Here is a 16,610-nt window from a genome sequence, read left to right on the forward strand (position 1 = left end):
CAGATAACACCACAACAGAGCAGACACACACAGGTCACCTGCTGCAATGGTCACAGGCTCTCCAGAGCAAAGATTAGAGTCAGTCAGAACAGGACAAAGGTTTTCCAAAGTCAGTTTGACTGGCTTTCTCTTTAAAACCCCTGGCTTAACACCAATGTTGAAAATAGCTTGGATTAACACAGCAGAACTGTTCAATCAGGTACTGATGGTACCAAAAAAAGCCACCAGAAACATTAGCTGAGTGTAAGAAGATAAACTTCTGGGAAATAAATCAAATTTATTTCCTCAGAAGGCTCATTTCCATTTCCAACAAAAATAATTCACAGGGTAAGGAACACTCAGGTGCAGCCAAGTCTCGCTGACTTCCCAAACCTCCTGGTGGAGATTGAGGAATCAGATTCAGCAGCAGGATCTAGCAGCACAAGAGTCTGACCCTCACCTTCCAATGACTGGGAAAGGGGGAAGCCACACAGAAAGCAGAATTCAAGAACAAAAAGGCAATGGGGGTGGGATCCTTCCAGCATCCCAAACAGCTCAAACCCTTCACCACCACACCATTGGAGACAATCGCCCCGTTACTGCTCCAAGAAACAAAAGGAAGTTTTGTGAGTACGTGGTGGCAGGCAATGCAGCGAAGTGAAAAGCTGTTGTTGTGAGCCCTGGTGGACCCCTCAGCCTTCCCATTTGTGCCAGAAAATGTAAGAGTTTAGACAAGCAGGCTTGGCGTGGTCATTAATCACGATCAGCAGCAGAGCAGGTTCCACACCAGAGGGACAACCAGGGAGGCAGAAGGGGAATTTCATTTGGAAAGAAAGGGACTGCCCAGACCACAAAAGGCAAGCAAAGAGGTACAAGGCAACGTGAGTAATTGAAATACAAGCATCAAGTGAGAAAGAAAGCTTGAAACACGAAACCCAACAGAAACTATAAAAGCACATTTTGAGCAGGCAAGACCACACAATTGTGCTTAAGGACTGCACACCTTGTTTTCTGCTCAATACAGAAGCACACAATGCATCCCCACGTTTGACCTGTGCAGTATTACTTTAAAACTGCTCCCACCAGTTAATTCTACAGCCAAAATCTCACCAGCCAGTTCTAATCCTTTTAAATGGTGGGGGATTTCTGCTGATCTTCTATATCTAGGGATCAAACCAGCAATGCAGAAACAGAAAGGGGAAAAAAATGAGTTTAGTTTGATTTAGCACTGGGATATTTTGTATTGAGCAATGAAGTAAATGTGACATAGCTTTAAAATAAAATCCATAACGCTCTTCACTGCAAGCAACTTGGGAAGCCTCCTCTAAAGCATTAATAGGAGCAAAAGGATCTTATTTTACAAACCTTTCCCTTTATGTTTTCCCAGCTCAGGCTTACACGAGCTTAGGAAATCCCTGCTAGAGACTTGGATAAAAGGTCTCATTTTCACACCATTTTCCACCTAGAAATGGTGCTAGAACACAAACCCATTCTGTTTCTACTGACAGCTCTGAACACCTCAGAAAGGGGAGCTCTGATATAAAGAACACAATGCTGCCTGCCCAGGACTGAGGCAGGCTGCAAAGGCGCAGGTTCCAGCACTAGCAATGGAGTTTCATTGTGGATATTTTAGCTCCAGATGCAGCAGAAACAACCCCAAGGCTCCCCCCTTAAAACACTTCCAGATCTGTCACTAACTTCTAGAGTGACTGGGCTATTTTTTGCACGGATCTCCTGTGCACTGAAATGTCAAAATTGAAAATAATTGAGACCACATGAAATAAGTAGGATTTAATAACAACTGTCAAGAGAACAAAATTAATAGTCTTCCATTTCCACATTTCTATAACGAAAACTTTAATTTCTGGAAGAGCAGAGCCTCCCTGGTGTATCTGATCTGCTTCATTAGTTGCCAGTTCGGAATCGATGCCATCAGCCCATGGCAGGCTCTGTTATTTAAAGATGTGAATCAACACAGCAGCCACTGGTCCTGTGAAGAACTCCAAGGTCCCAGGCACAGGAAAACACACATTAAAGTGCAACTTGACACACTTGTCTCGTGGGACCTGTGGGTACTGCTGGTGAGGCAAGCCTGGCTGCAGCGGGACCGTGCCCAAGTGCCAAGGCACTGCTGGGATTTACTGACACTGCACACTGGGCTCAACTCTGATTCACAAACACTGCTCAGCAAGGCTGGGGATACACTCTCAAGTAATTACACAACCCCATAGACTCAATATGAAAATCTGCTCCACAGTCCAAACAAGTTTATTTTTTTTTAAATGATACCGTTCCAAGACTATGAGGACTTTGATGCAATTCAGCTGTGGGGGACAGCATGCCAGCAAAGCACATCTGTCACTAATAAAAATAACAAAATGGAGCCTGGGTAAGGCCTACCTGTACTACTGCATCAACTTCCACTCATTCCTACCAAGTTAGGCTATTAATAGCACCATCAATGCAACAATAAACTAAATACTTTATTAATAGCTGTACTAGAAATTTTACCAAACAAACAACAAACTCTGCAAGGGCAGCTATTATACCAGAGCAGCAGAAAAAAACCTTAGAAAACACACAAATTGCTGTGCTACTCATGCTCATGGTTTTTGCAATTAACAGAGCTTCATTCATCACCAAAGTCATCCTCATGGTGATTTGGGAAGCTCCCTCTCCCTGTCTGAGGGAACAGCATAGATATGAAGACTGCAATAATAAAGTGGACCAAGGCATGGGAAGGGACAATTAAAAATCTAATTGTTTTTAACATGGGCTAAGTCAAAGCTCTGAACTATGGGGGCATCAGGGAGCTGCAGCAGCCAAAATCACACCTGTGACATCTGGCAGAAGTACAAACGCTGAGATGTCATTCAGAAGCAGCAAACTTGCATGTACTTTACTGTGTTGGAGTCAAGAGAGCTTGGCATGTCTAACCTTGGGGAAAAAGGGCACATTCCTCACCTGCTGTCCCCTCTAACCCCAGCGGTGGGAATTGGGAGCAACACAAGGAAAACAGGGATGTGCCTTCAGAGGAGGAGGAGGTGGGAATGGCACATTGCAATGTGAAATCTTTCCCTGCGCTCAGCTCACACTGCAGACTGTCACACACAGCGTAACACCACCTGAATTTGAAATCAATTTCTCATTTGCAGCTCTCCTCTGACATTTCAAATTCTTATTTTTTCATCATGTGAAAAAGGCCAGTAATTGCACGAGGGAAATTCCTCAACTGTGGGCATGGCAGAGAAATCAATTAAAATGTTCTAGCTTCGTTTAGGGAAAAAGGGTCATTCTGCTTTAACCACCTTAGCAGAGTGGATGCAGAAACCAAAGTAAGCCCAGCAGGACAGATCCCTGCCATTAGGAAGTGCTGACAGCACAATGCAGCTGCCATCCAAAGCACTCCTAAATGAAATTTCTTTTCTTGTGAAGAGGCTCGGTAGCACACAAATCAACAAAACATAGCATTCTGCATCCATAAGGAATTTTTTTTGCATCTCCCAGCCAAGTTCCCAAGTTCCCCCATCAGACTGATTCATACACAGTAAAACTAAACAGACTGAGAATTATGCCTGGCAATTTCACTTCCTTCTCAGTTTCCATCCCTTACAATATTCTTACTTCACTAGAAATACCACGTCTCTCAGGCATGCTTCTACCAATTTAGCTTCTTCCCCATAAACAGCAGGCAAAGAAGCACATTCACCCCCACCTGAAAGCAGAAATATGCTGCAAGAGCTGCTGGTAGTGGGGCTTTATTTGGTTTATGTGCACACGTGTAACCAAACCATAAACAAGAGAGTGGGTTTGAACCTCTGGGAAGCCTTTCACATGGCTTTAGAAAACTACACACTGAGGAGCTGAAGCACAACCCCTGCACTTCGGGGTTAATCATCTTTCATTCCTTTTTGTCCATCACCTTTGCTGTGCAGACCCTTGGGGCTGTTGAGTAAAACAGGACCCGGTCGAGCAGGATTTAGCACAGCCCTAACCTCACTGGGATCTCCCACAGCAACTAAATACCCCAGTATTTATTTATCCACTTAAATGTACATTTTGAGCCAGCATCTGCTTTAAGAGATATACACATATGCAAGTCAGCAGCAGGAAATTGGGTCTTCTGGGAGATCATTATCTCTCGGTGCTGGCAGGGAGAGGATCCCTCTGAGAAAAGCACCAGATCCTACAGCATGATGCCAAGCCCTGATGATGCTGGTGGTGCACCTCCAGGAGGTGCCTCATTCCACCTGCACAGCTGTGATGAGCAGCAAGCAATGCCTGCTGCCCCCAGTCACATGTGAACACCTCCTCCTGCTCCTCCCCACGCTGCAAACCCAGGACTCAGCTGTGAGCACACAGCTCCCTTCTCTCCCACTGCTTCGGATACAGGAACTGACTCATCTGTAAGGGGGTTTCACCCCCCCCTTTTTCCTCATTCCAATGCAAATATGAAAAATAATAGTCTTCGTTTCAATATTTAATCATATGCTTCATTTAATAATGAGTCCAAGAATAATTTAATCCTGGCTATCAGCATAAAAGAGATATTGTTCTTTTCGCTTGATTATGTACTGAAATAAAACCCCCTCTGCTCTCCAACTTCTCACAGGGCAGAATTCTGATCCTTCTAACTTATAATATAAACACAAATTACTTCGTAGATTTGATTGCACACACAACACCTTGACCTGCATTTGGAAAGGGACAGGGGATGCCTCCCCCAGCAATTTCACCTGCCTAATTACAAATGCTGCAGAGTCCCCTGAATGAACAAACTCGCTTATGAAACAGAGAGGGAGCTGACATTTCATGGCACATCGCCTCGTGCCTCGCTGAAGAAAAACACATCACGTGCCACAGATTTCTGGAAGCATCACCACTCCCTTATGGTACATGATCTCTTGCCAGGAATAAATAGGACAGAGTCCAGCACTGGAATCACATAACATTTGGCTCGCACATCGTTTTTCTGTTACTGTGCGTTATTATACCAAAGGCACTGCTCAGGTACTGGCCACTCTGGAAAAATCTCATCAGCTATGAAAAACCTGGACTTAACTATGAGGTGATTAATAATCTGGAATGTCTTGCTTAGATACTCAGTGAAAACTTGAAGAGAGTCCAAACCTCTGAAGAGGGCAAGGGCTTTTGCATTTTACCTTCATATGATTTAAATGATCCCCAAAACATGCTCTTTTGAGGACAAATGGTTCCTGCTCTCTATACATTTGTTAATGATTTAGAAATAGTCCCCAAATATTTTAAGCATCTATAAAGCACAATAATGAAAATGCTGCTGTTTTGCATTAAATATTTTCATAAAAAAATTACTTCTACCTTGGCAATATTCACACACTTAAACTCTCTGCTTTGTTTTTCTCTAAAGACCTTTAACTTCAGCTCCTCCATCTTTTTCCACCTAAAACATTTCTGCTCAGTATTACATGTGTGCACTCCCACTCTTAAATCCTCCTTCCTCCTGTTTCTCATCATGCATACTTCCTTTGGAAACATTAAGTAGGATTTATCACTTCTTTCTGGAAAAAGAAAGTGTTTAAAATTTGAATACAAGTCCTTCAGAGATAAAGCATCCCAGGTTAAATTTAATGATGTCCAGGGGAATACTGTGCAAGTGATGAGCTGCCTGCTAATATGTCAGTGCTTTAGGGAAGAAAAATATCAATTAAATTTCATAGCATGCAACTACATACTGACCTTGAAAGCTATTTGTAACTTAGTTTAAACTTGAAAATTCAAAGTCTAAGTCAGAACTTCTGCCCTAATTGGTTTTAGCATCACTGAAGAAAGGCACAGCTCTGTAGAGACCACAGAAGTACTAAGAGAATCAATCTGGAGAAAAGAAGAATTCCCCCAAATCCTATTAAGTGTTTAACCATGACATTTGTGTGTGCATCTGGTCTCCTCCTGCCAGACTCGGGTTTTGGCCATTGCTTCAAGAGATATTGATGGTTCTTTTTTCTTTCAGTGCTGAAATAACCCAGCAGTGATGACAGCCCAGCCTGCCAGCCCCACAGCAGGGTCCCCCCAGTGCCTGAGTGAGAATTTCTGTGACTGAGCAGTTTATTGCCAAGAGAACAATCCAGCAGCAAGGGCCACACAGGAGAAAGAAATCTGCTGTTACCAACTGCTCCAGCACTCACAGGGAACCCAAAAGGGAAATCTCTCACCTGAAACCAGACTTCATTTTAAAGCCTCTCCCACAGCAGTGCCCTCGCCTAAGCAAGCTACAATTCACACTGTGCCACATATTCCACTGCAATTCTAATGGCAGGGGGTAGCTTGGGGGAGTTTTCAATTATTATTTTTATCTGCACTGACCTAGCTTCTCAGTCTGAGATTTCACCATCAGGAAGAAATTACAGTAGAATATGCACCTGTCTTTCCTACTACAGAGTTCAGGCAAAGAAAAAAATCTCACACACTTATTCAGAATAAATATACTTAATTTCATCAAATATCTGTAAGCTGCATTTCCAAGCCACCAAAAGGAAGTAATTGGGTATTTACCCAATATGTCCAGAAAAGCCCAGCTCCTTCCAGCTCCAATCCAACTTGCCTTCTGTAGAAGTTTCCAGAGCACAGGCAGCCACAGCAGGACATAACACATGTGTCATTAGAGGACAGCCAAGCAAGTCTTCTCACTCAATTCTTCTGGACTTTGTATTAGTAACAAAGGAGTTTGAAATTCTTCCAACGTTCCTTGGAAGTTGAACTAAAATTTTTGATGCCTGAGCTGATGAAAAGGCACGATGGTGAAACAGCACAGCTCCTTCCTCCTCAGCTAACAGCCTTGTTCTGGCCAGAGTGAGGTGGGGTCCATTTATTTACTCTGAGACTTAATGAGGTAACTCTTTTCAGGTGAGAAGCTCGTTTACATCATGAGCAGCAGCTGGTGAGAACACCTGGTGTCCTGACACCAGCTCAGGTGAGCAGGCACACACAGCCATTACCCCTATCAGTTATTCCTTGTCAGGGGGGATTTCTCCCCCTTGCAGCAAGTGGAATGCAAAATCCTGCACAATTAACGAGTTGTCTAAGTCTGTTCTGAAATCCAGAGCTCTCTGAGATCCAGCTCAACTGATTCTGAAGTTAAAAAACATGAGGAAATAAAAGGGTTTATCTGCTCAGGGCTCACAGAGCCCATTTATGTGAGACTGCATGCCAGCTGAGCCTGTAGTTTAACAAACCTCTACCTGCAACTTTCCAACACCAGACTGTGGAGAATTCTGCAGCAGCCTGGGGCACCTGGGGCATCCACAAAAATACACACACAGCTCTTTCCTCTGCTTTGAAACATCCAGCAGAAGCCAAAGCATGAACTCCTCCTGCAGAACAGCCTGGGCTCTGTGTAACGTATGAGGTTCCTTCACCATGAAATTTGCTCTCAGACTTCTTAAAGTCTGAGTAATTATTTGAAGAGCAAAAGACAAATCAGACAGCTCCTAGCATCCTGTTAAGGATCCCAGGAGCAACAGAGCAGCTCTTTATTCATGGAGTGTGAGCAGCAGGGCTCAGCTCAGAGGGAAGCCTGTGAGCAGACAGAGCAGGAACCCATTAGACTGAAAAGAAATGCCAGAAATCCACACCAGAGGCTGAGGCAGATCCTCCTGGAGCACCAGTCCAGCCCAGCCCCACTCCTGCAGCCCTCAGATGGCTCTATCTTCCTTAAGTCTCTGTGTCAAGGGATCAAATGAGATGCTGAGGTTCAATGACACAGCCTGAAGGGAATTAAGGTCTGGCACGTCCCTGCTTAGAGGGGATAGAGATAAACTCTTACCTAGAGCAATGCCAACAGGCAAAGCCACCACACAGCTTTTGGGCTGCTGCAGCACTTTGGAACAAGAACATTTCATGTGAGCAGCCACACAGCAGGGCTCTGCTGTGAGTCACACTTTGCTCCCAGGGTATTTCCCTGCACTGCTCGGGCTGTGGCCATGGAACAGCAGGAACACACCTATTGTCACACGGGTGATCCTGCCACAAGTCCCTGGTGGCAGCACCTGGGGTCCAGCCCTGCTGGGGCTGCCACCAGCTGTAAAACAAGAGGGGAAAGCAGGAAAATGGGCAGAGGAGGGGGATGCTAAGCACTAACAAGCCCCAGATAAGCTGTTTGCGGCAAAAACTTCTCCAATATAGAAAGTGATCACCTAGAGCTTTCAGTTCGGGATTGTTTCCACTGCCTCTGGCTCAGGAAGTAATGTGGCTTTGCTACACTGCTGGGCCATTAGCCTCCATGGAAAGTTCATTCCCTCATGGCCCAAAACTGGTACCAGGAGGGAATTTCACACCCTCCCCAAGGCACCCATCAAATTGTGCAGCAGAAACAAAAGCCTCCCTGCAGCAGGAATCCAGTCAATTACACCCAGGGTGTTTTTACACAGCTGGCTGTCTCTGGGATCAAACACTGGCATCTCAAAGGGGACATTTCTTTGGAGAATACTTAACCCTTTGGAAGGGCTTTGGTTCAGGATATCCAGGCTGTCCTCAGCCTTCAGGGTTGGTGGTAACAGCCTCAGGCATTTTTCATTTTTCCATACCCTACACAGCCCAGGAGGGGACAGACCCAGACCCTGCTCCTCAGCAGCACTTTTACCTCAGCAATCAAACATTTAAAGCCTGGGTGCTTTTAAAACACACATTCAAGTTCCAACCCCCTTCCCTAATTTGCCCAATCACATTATCAGTTTTACCACAACAGGAAAAAAAACCCCACAAAAACAAAAACCCCTTTGAGCATTTCATAACTGGGTGGGGGTTTAGTATCACTAAAGCCTCTCACTGGTTTTCAATACAGCTTTATTTTAAGAAAGCATCTATTATATGAAGCTTGGGCTTTGGCAGGCAGAGCAGAAGCCTGGCCAGAGCAGAGAAGGAGGACAATACTCAAAATGCACTATTATTGTGTCACTTTTTCATATTTCTTAATACCAACTTAGAGAAAAAGTTTACTACTTACTGGAAGTTATTTAGCATATGACTTCTACATTATTCTGCAGCCATGGTACAGCCTCTCCCTTTCTATCCTCCCACACAGACTTAGTAGAAACATTTTCAAGCAGTTCATCTGAGCCAGCTATTTAGTTTTTGCTTGGCAATATTTTCAACTAGAGGCAGGTCCAGCCTCCAGGAAAACAAGTTATGCAGCAAGAGGGTGGGACACTATCAGAGAACACATAATAAAGTAAATACTAAGTATGACCCATGAAAGGGAAACTAAGAGATATTGTTTCCATAATATTGTAAATTAAGTCATTGACACTGATGTAAAATGTGACATTCCTTGTGTGCTGCTTTTCATTCATTGGCCATAGAGGTGGAAGGCCAGAGCCAGGTCCAGAAAAAAATACATTGTGAAGGGCCAACACCAAACCCAGCCATGACCCAACAAACATCCAAAGAGCAGCCCAGGAGGATTAAGGAAAAGATCCTCATAAACCTTCCACTTCAGTCATGGAGTAGGAAAAACGTCACAGCCTTTTTTCCTCTGCTGCACTCAGGGTTCAATGGACCTAAAGCAGCTCCTCCATCAACCAGGGTCCTGCTGCTATGGATGAAGAGATATTGCTGTGCATTTATTGATTAACTTCCAGCCAGCATTTTCCAGTTGCCTGAGAATCAATTTAATATCGTTGCTGAAAGCAATAAGGATAAAAAAGCTGGATGGGTACCTTTGATCCACAGTTTTACCAGGCAGCAGCAACTAAAGCATTGTTGAGACTCTCCTTAAGACATTTTCCCCTCCTTGGAATTATTTTGCAGTTCATTCAATAAAGCAGCAAAATAATTTCCTGACAAACTAGGAAATGACTGTTGGACTGAATTCAAGAACTTCAGAAAATATTAGAAACAGAGATTTAACAGAAAGTGCTTGGATCCCACTGACCTTACAGACAAGTCAGGCTGTCATTTCCTCAGCCATCAAACCCAACCTGGTCACAGACTGGTGGCAGGGAAATAATCCCCACTGTGAGTCACATCCCACCTCAGCCACACTTCCAAATACAAACCTGAAGGAGTCACACTCACAAAAACCCTCATCCACCAAGACCCTACCATAACACTTCACTGCAAGAAGGATGCAATTGGTAGAAAGTGTATTAAAAGTGATTTGGGCAGGGAAGTCCCCACGGAGTAGGTGGGCAGGGGAATCACAGCACCAAGTTCAACCTGCAATGGCAGACAAGTTCCTTCAAGTCCATGCCCACACTCTCCCCTGTGGGAGCAGCAGCAGCAGCTCACCCACAGACTGCAGGATCCCAGGGAGAAGCTGCCCCATCTCCAGCAGCACAGCTGCACACAAAGCTGCACCTCGCTGCCCCAGCCCTGCACCCTCTGCTTCCCCAAACACACAACTGCACCACCCATGGGCAGAGCAAGGCCCTCCACAAACAGCCCAAAAACAACAGCAGGCAAGTTCCTCAATTATTAGTGGTCCCTATGGCTTCTCCAGGACACACACCACTGACACCAAGAGAAAATCCCAACAAAAAATGAAATAAGCCCCCACGAACCAAAACCAATGCTGGGCAAGTTCCTCAATTATTAATGGTCCCTATGGCTTCTCCCAAACACACACCACTGACACCAAGAGAAAAATCCCAATAAAAAAATGAAACAAAACCCCCAAGAACCTAAGCAGTCAAAGCTTTATTTTGCCTGCTGCAAATTAAAAACAAGTGCTCCTATTTATTTCAGCTCTAGCAGCTCACTCTCCATCTACTTTTGACCCACAGCAGTGCCCAGACAAAGCAGTGTACCAGTGCTGCTCTGAGTTGAAGACTGCCTGATTATTATCAATTATTATAATTGATTATAATCAATTATTACCATAATTGATTGAGGTTATTGTTTTGCTGTCAGACTTGTCCATCTCTACATTTACCACATGTAGGCCTCAAACCATGGAACCCAAAAAAAGCTAGAGTTCCTTGGGGTTCACTGCTCTGGGAGTGCTGCTGGAGGAATGAGGGAAGGTGCTCTCAGAGAACACACAACCTCACTGTGTTCTCCTGCCAACAAACTGCACCATTTCCTAAAGCCTCCATTCCACCCTGAAAAGGCCCAGGAGTGCTTTGGGCAGTGGCCAGCAGAAAGGCTCCCCTCTGCTCCAAGGAGTGGGTGAAGCTCCCTAAAGGGAATGAAAAGATGACATAGACTCATTTATAATATTGCAATCTGGTTTATTCCTCTCCAGAGATTAATCGCAATGTATGGCAAACTGATTTTATTTTTTTTTTTTTAAGAAGGCAAGCCACATTCAAAGCTGTCACTCCCTGAAGGCTGTACTCTGGACTTTGTGCAGGAGATGGGGAAACTCCTGACTCAGCCCAGAGGAGCGATGGGATCTGCTACAACACACACACACGTGGGGACAACAGGCAGCTGGGCTGCCCTGTCACACTCTGGGGTCAGCTGTCACAGGGACACTCTGCTGGCCCATTCCAACACTGGCTAAAGCAAAGTCTTGTCTTCTTGTCTTACTACCAAGGTTTATGTCAGCAGCGGTGAAATGGGAGTCATTTCAACAACTTACCAGAAAATCTAGGAATTGCTCCAGGGCCTTGTGAATAAGAAATTAAATAAAAGCACTCCCATACAGTTTTCTTGCAGATTTTGGGGGGTTTTGGCTAGCAAGATGTTAGCAGAATTTAGATTAAAAAAATGACTGCAGCATTAGCCTTGATCTAGCAGAGAGCCACAGCATGTTTCCAAGTATTTCCCCCAACCTCCCATGGGACTTCCCATTTCCTTAACTGTAAACATGTGAGAAGTCTCTGCACAACTGAACTAAAAGGAGTACATCTGCTTTCTCAACAGTTACACTTGCCTATTAAAATTTAAACTCAGTTCCTAAGTAGGTGAATATTTGTGTGCCCAGTCAGGAGCATTAGATTCCCCTGCAAGCCCTTCTTTCTGGTCAGATGCTCCAAGAGGAACAAATGTAGCTGCTGGGAACTGCTCAGCAAACTGTTTTTTCCAGAAATACACACCAACCATTTCCATCCAGAGATTCAATGTTTCCTTTAGAGGGGAAATAATTCAAGATTTTTTTTTTCCAGAAGTAAAAATCAATCATTTCAATATTTCAATTCTCAAGCTGGTGTTTATTCCCACCATTTGTGGGGTGGGACACATTTGAATTAAGTGAAACAACTCAGTGAGCTGCTGGTACCTGGAAACTCCTCTCTGGGACAGGTATGTGCATTGAAGGAAACAGCAATAGATAATTTACTCTCTGCCCTTCCTTCCCTTAGTTTACAACAAAAGCAGTTTAAATGTAATGTGTGCATCAAACAAGTGTAACTCTACCAACACCTATGTGACCATAACCAAGCAGGAGCCTCCAGGATTTAAAGGGTGTCATGCACAAGGTGAATTTCCTGACCTTAGGAAAAATGCACATGAAAATCCCAGCACTAATGTGAAGAGGACACTGTACAAAAACTCAGAATTCTGAAATCTCAGAACCTTTGCTGAAATCTCAGCTGAGATCTCACCCCCACCACCCACCTCAGCAGTGCAGTGACCACCCAGGGACAAAAAGGAGATAATTTGAAACACCAGTTTTGCAGGAAGATGGTCATTACTGATTCTCACAGCTAGGGAGACAAAGAGAATAATTTGAGCCAAATACATCCTTAATTTTCCCCCCACTGAGATAAGATTACAATAGGCTTCCAATCTTTAGCTGCTCTCTTTTGTGAGTTGCACATATGTGCTTTTTATTAGCCTTGGGCTTTGCAATTAGATGGATTTTCAGTTACTCCCAGAAATGCTGCAGGATGGCTGAGCTGCAGCTAATCTTTGCATCTCACTAAACGGGAATATGAAAAATGCAGTGGGGCTGCCCAGCACTACAGCCAATGCATCTCAATTCTGCACTTCCACACAGAAATACAGGAACGCTTTATTTCACAGCTGAGCTCTTACACAGGCACCAAAAAGGCAACCACAGCAGAAGGAGAAAACTAGTTATAATCATTGATTTGTAGGGAGCAGAAGGAAAAATAACACAGACATTGCCTGCCAGGAGATGACCAATTTTCCAATAGTTCTGCCACACAGAAACTCTGCAGAGATGAGCTTTCTCTTTTATTTTTTTTACTTTAAAACTATTACAGCAAAACAGAAGATTACAGCTGCAACAATCTATCCCTTAACTCTAATTAGGAAGTATTTGTTGTCTGGATTTAAACTTCCAAACGTGGTGTTAATGAACTGTAACACTGTAGCAAAAGGTATTAATAAACATGCCAGACTGTGGGTTAGATAACAGATCTCTGCTCCCAGTTCAGAGGATGCTGCTGGTGGAATTTTCTCTCCTGCTGCTTCCATGCAGAAACTGCAAAACAGGGAATTCAAGTATTTAAAGTGGAAGACTGAGGGAAACTATTTACCTTGCAAAATTATATTTAAACATCTACTCCATATTCTGTTTTGAGAGAAGTAAGTTTCTTCTAATCTACCAACGAACACAAATTATATTTTGGGGTTTTTTTTCCTCTGGGAATGAAAACAAGCAATAGAGCAATTGACAGGAAAGAGAACACAAAACAGTTTTAAAATTGTTTGGTTTTTTGTTGTTGTTGCTTGTGTGTGGTTGGGTTTGTTTGCTTGTGTTTGAAAGGGGGGTTGGTTATTTCTCTTGTGGAGCTGATTTTTTAGTGTGACTTTTATCTTTTATCTTTTAGAAGCAAACAAAAAGTGACTTTGAAAGTCACAGAGGCTGAGGGGCAGTGTCGCCCTGATTTTAAAAGATTTTCTAAGCCTTGTGACGTTTATATTTTTGTAACTAATTTTTTCACACACTTTATGTAAATAACTCATTGTTTTGCATTCTTTTATAGAACAGGAGAAATTTGATAGACTGCTGGATTGTCCAGGGTCATTGGAGAGGTGGCACTTTTGGAAATCTATAAATGTTGGAGTCAGAAGAATAAAAGTCCCTTTTTTACCTTGGAGATTCCAGTGTCTGCATCATTTTATTTCAAGTCCTAGAGCAACAGGGCAGCAGCAGCAGAGGATGCACAGAGGGAAAGGAAGGGGCTCTTCCCACCCACCAGCAAATACATTTTCCATCCTCCAGCAGATCTCCCTATTGTTTTCTAAGGAATTCCCGTATTTATCTCCCATCAGGGCCTTTCACCCATGTCCAAAGCCTTCCCTGCTGCCCTGGCTGTGATCAAACCCGGGCATTACAGGACGTGATCTGTTTAATGCGCTGTGCTCAGGCTGGCGCAGCGGTGCCAGCCCAGCTCCCTGCACCTCTGCAGCAGCTCCTGCGCCTCTGCCAGAGCTCTGCTGGCCCTGCTCACTGCACTGGCCCACTCTGGCAAGTTTTCTCCAGCACTGCTCTGAAATACAAGCAGCACTCCCCGTGCCAGGAGCAGCACAATGGGCATACCCAGACCCTCAGCAATGTGCGACAGCCACCGAGCTGCTGGAGATTATTCCACCAGCCCAGCACCACAGAAGTCCTCCAAACATCCAAGCAAAAGGAAAAGATGAGGAAAAAACCAGGAGAGAGAAAAAGGAAAACCATTTACTGGTCAGTGAATCCGAGCTGTAACCTGACCCTGGCTGCATCTTGCCACCAACAGCATTAACTACAAGCAGCTTCCATTCAGCAGCTCCTGCCAAAAATAAACAGTGCTGGCTTTCCTGGCTGCTTGCTTGGGTTTGCTCTCACTGTTTTTCCTTCTTGCTTCTTCTGGCTAATTGGGATACGCTACGTTTCCTCCAAGTAGTTTCTTAGTTTCTACCCACTGCATTACTAAAATTGGAGCAGTTTCTCACAGTACAGAATGAAAATAAAAGCTGCTTGATCAAAGATGGCCACAGCAGGCAGCCTGGCGTTTTAGGGGAGAGATGGGAGGAGGGATATGGGGGGTTAGAACAGGTACACAGGATGTTCTAAAGGTGTCACACCAATACTTTTACCTTCTGGAAAAAAAACCCCAACAACCAACAGCACACACACTGGACCTGGTCTGAGTTGCAGCAGGCAAAAGCATTTAATAGCCACTATGGCAAAGTAAGAATTGAGAAATACATGACCAGTGCTAAAGAGTATTTAGGAAACACCACAATAAACCCAACTGATTTAAGCTTCTGGACAAGCTTGCTTATACAAAATCTCCTTTCTTGCTTCCCCCAGACCCAGCAATGCAAGCAAACAAAAGAGGAAAGAGCAGTTTTGTCAGGCTAAACAGCATGTTTCTGACCCAGCCACTGAAAAATAAGTTCAAAGGCCCTTTAAAACTCCTATTTTAATATGCTGTAAGTAGCACTCTCTGCCTTCTAATTTGTTCAGCTCTTTGAAACACCTAATTTCCTCTGCACTGTCACTGCACAGCACTCTGAAGCCTCATGGAGCCCTGCCACTTGATTCAACACCAACAGTCACGTTTCAATAGGCAATTCCACTTGAAAGGTTACAAATGAAGAGAAAAAAGATGTCTTCAAACCAGAGAATGCAATGCAACACCATTTATTTATATCCAATCCTCCTTTCTGTTGCTGGCTACTGTAGGCAGGCACAAGAGAAGGGGTGCTTTAAAGCTCAATAATTAATTCTAAGTGGTTTGAAAATGGCTAGAGATTTAAGGTAGACAAGATGCAACAGTGGAATTAGACTCAAGCTGCTGTGCTCTTTGCTCTGCTCTGGAATGCACTGTTTACTCTGGCACCACACAAAATACATAATTGATTTCTCAAGGAAAAGAAATGAGAAAAGCCAGCCCCATAAGCCTCATTATTCTATAAAACAAAAGTAAAAGGGCGTGTTCTAAGCCAAATCACAATTGTATTTCAGTAGGGTAGGAGAATTGGAACAGAATCATAATTTCATATTTATTAAAATTCATTTACTATAATTGCCATCAACAGGACCCCCAGGCTGCTAAGAACAATCTCCCTAGAGACAGAAGCATCAACTTCTACAAGCATATTCAGATTTAAAGAAAAATTAAATTAAAAATAAATTTAATAATATTACTTTGGAGAACATTTATCATTCCCGACTATGGGGATTTTTGAGTTGTGGGTATTTTTTTTTTCTCCTTCCCAAACTTTCTTATTAAGATTTTGTGAAATTATAATGAAACTTGACAATAAACCACATGGCGCCTGAGTACAGTCCAAAATTAGTCAGCACCAGATACACAGCAACTGTTTGTGCATCCTCAGAGAGCAAGTGCTGCTCTTCTTCCCAAGGCCAAGCAGGATTCCAGGGGGTTTCAGAGCATCCCTGAGACAGAGCAAAACACCAGGGGCAAGAAATGCACTCATGGCTTGACAAAAAGAGCCCTTTGGGGATTCAGAGCCATCAAACCTGCAGACCCAGCAGAGGAAGGTGAGGGACCCACCTGTGCTGCACCCCACAAACTACCCCAATTTTGCACACACAAAACAAGAAAAATCAGTGTTTGTAGCTCAGCTGAGCCTCAGCACTGCAAAGTGAGCCAAGGCCTTCAAACATTCAAATAAGAAAAGAAAGATCTGTGAAAACGAAGCCAAAGAAACGCCACCGAAAACCCTACGACAGCAAATTAAAAACCAAACAAAACCCACAAATAAATGCAATTAAAGCAGAGAGCAGCTACAAT

General features: G+C 43.8%; 1 protein-coding gene across 16 annotated transcripts in view; it reads right to left on the bottom strand.

Annotated features, from left to right (window-relative positions):
• FBRSL1 (fibrosin like 1) overlaps positions 1–16,610 on the bottom strand; it is a 497,701-nt gene that overhangs the window by 456,679 nt on the left and 24,412 nt on the right. The window lies entirely within an intron of this gene.

The sequence above is a fragment of the Melozone crissalis genome, unplaced genomic scaffold, assembly GCF_028551555.1.
Source record: "Melozone crissalis strain CALT ecotype California unplaced genomic scaffold, PUWL_Pcris_2 ptg000063l_1, whole genome shotgun sequence".
NCBI classification, from domain to species: domain Eukaryota; kingdom Metazoa; phylum Chordata; class Aves; order Passeriformes; family Passerellidae; genus Melozone; species Melozone crissalis.